The sequence below is a fragment of the Grampus griseus genome (genome assembly GCF_964374135.1).
Source record: "Grampus griseus genome assembly, chromosome: 13".
NCBI lineage: Eukaryota > Metazoa > Chordata > Mammalia > Artiodactyla > Delphinidae > Grampus > Grampus griseus.
The window spans coordinates 61,435,330-61,438,075 of NC_139007.1; positions in this window are offsets into that span (position 1 = coordinate 61,435,330).

The following is a 2,746-nucleotide window of genomic DNA, read 5'->3' on the forward strand; positions in this document are numbered from 1 at the left end:
CATCCTCAATTTCACAATATCTAAACATTGGGAGATCCCAGAGTTTAGACCTTGAATCTCTTCTCATTCCCTAAGTGATCTCATGCTCACCCATGGCATTCAATACATTTTATCTGCCCTTGGCTCTCCAGAATTATATCTAAATTGCCCACGTGGTCTTTCCATTGCGATGTCTCATGCATATTGTAAAGGTCACATGCTGTGTGGTATCATTTTAAGTCATGACAACTGAACTCAAATATGCCCTTACTGCTCTTGATCATTATATTACACTTCTTTGATAATTCCTGCACTTTACTCTCTGGATGACTACTTCACATATTGTCTCCTCAAACCTCCACCACTTCTCCTATCCTTTCTCTTAGTCAATGCTCCTAACTCTCATTCCATTGAGCAATTAGAAGTTACAGAGAACTTCCGTTCACAATCTTGTGATACCACCACAATGCACCCAGCACTAGCTCTATCATTTACTCTGCCTTCTCTTCTGTTTCTATGGATGAATCATCCATGCTGCTTTCTAAAGCCAGTCACTTTTAATTAGTGTTTCATCACTGCTGTAACAAATTAACACAAACTTAGTTCATGGATCTGTAGGTGGACCTGGCTAGGTACTCTGCTTAGAGTCTCACAAGGCTGAAAACAAGGTATCAGCTGGGCTGTGTTCCTTTCTCAAGGCTCTGGGGGAAAATCCATTTCCAAATTCATTCACGTTGTTAGAAGAATGCGATTCCTTGCAGCTATAAGACTAAGGTGACTGTTTCCTTGCTGGCTATCAGTGGGATGGCCTTTAGATTCTAGAGGCCTCTCTCTGGTCCTTGCACATGGGCCCTACATCTCAGAGACAGTTGTGGTGTGCTGAATATTTCTGATACTTGGAATTTCTCTAACTTACTCTGCTGCATCAATCTTCTGCTTCCAGCCAGAGTGAGTTCTCTGCTTTTAATGGTTCATGTGAAAGCAACTATACTCCAATAAAAATGATTCATGTGATGAGATTGAGCACACCCAGATAATCCAGAACAGTCTCCTTCTCTTAAGATCCATAACCTCAATTGTATCTTCAATTATACCTCAATTGTATCTTCAAATTCCCTTTTGCCATGTAATATAATATATTCAACTGATTCCAGGGCCTAGAGTGTGGACATCTTTGGAGGGCCGTTCTGCCTATCCCACACTCCATTTGTGCTCCAACAATTTCCCCCTCTCTTCTCTTCAACATTGTTTCTCTCACCTGGATTTTTTTGAACAGCACACAAAATGCTGATATTTCTCCTATATTAACAATGCTTCCTTAACTTCACTTTCCCTTCCAATTACTGCCCCATTTCTCTGTTCTCTTTGGAGAAAACCACCTTGAAAGAATAGTTTTCTATCTCCAATTGTTCTTCCATTCTCTCTTGATCTTTCACCCTTTCTAGCATATTGAACCTGATTTTGTCATGCGCACAAATGATTTTACACATTTTAAATTCAAGGGTCAATTTTCACTCTTCATCTAACTTTCATTTTGCAAAACTCATCATTGAAAATTTCATTTGGCTTCCAAGACATTACCCTTTTAGGTTTTTTCTTAACTCTTGGAGACTCCTTCTCAGTCTCCTTTACTGGGTCTTCCTCATGTTCCTGACTACTTAGACTACCTGAGGCTTTTCTATCTGTGCTCATTTCCTTGGTAATCATATCCAATCTCATGGCGTCAAATACCGTGAATATACAGCGACTTCCAAATTTATATCTGTAGTCTAAAACTGTCCCCTGAACTCTAAGCTTGTATATTCAACTACCTTTTCAATATATTCATGTAGCTATCTTATAGGCAAAGGTAACATGTTCACTGTCAGACGCCTCGTCTTCCCTACAAAGGCTGTTCTTCCCACTGTCTCTTGGTCAATGCCAGCTCCATTCTTCCATTTAATGGAACCCAACATTTTGGAAATGTTACTGGCTCCTCTCACTAGTCTACCTCCCTTAATACCTAGTGTCCAAGCCATTTAAAAAACCCTACTGTTTCTAACACCAAGATATAATCAGAAGCCAAACCCTTCTAGCCACTTCCACCAAAGCCATCCTGGTTGACACCACCATGATGTCTGGCTTGTTTTATTGCATTAAACCCTCCATCAGTTCCCCTTCCTCCAGTCTGACCTCCACACAGCTGCCACAGTGAGCCTGTTAAAATGCGAGTCAGATCACCTCCGTCCTCTGCTTAAAACCCTGCTTCTTTCAGAGTAAAAGCCAGTCTTTAGGATGACCAAGAAAGCCCTACATGATCTGCGCCCACTAGGCCTATTGCCATCTCCTGCTCACCTGTGACACCCCCCACCCCCGACTCAGAACACTTTCCCTACATCTTTCCTCATCAACTTCAAGTCTTGTTCAAGTATCACCTTTGCAGTGAGACCTTCCCTAGATATTCAGTTTAAAATTGCAAGCCCCCTTCTGACCAGTAACCCTTCCTTATCATAATTTTTTTCTCCACGATATTATCACTATTCAATATCCTATTATAGTCTGTCTCCCCTCAGAAGAATCTAGGGAATCTAGTTTCATGAGGCCAAGAGCTTTTTGGTTAATTTGTTTGTATTTTTCACTGCTTTATCCCCAGCACTTAGAACAGTGCCTGATACGGAGTAGGCAATCAATAAATATTTGCCTCTGTTGAACGAAGGTCCAAAACCACTCTTTTTTTTTTTTTTTTCTAGTACTTGGGCCTCTCACTGTTGTGACCTCTCCTGTTGCG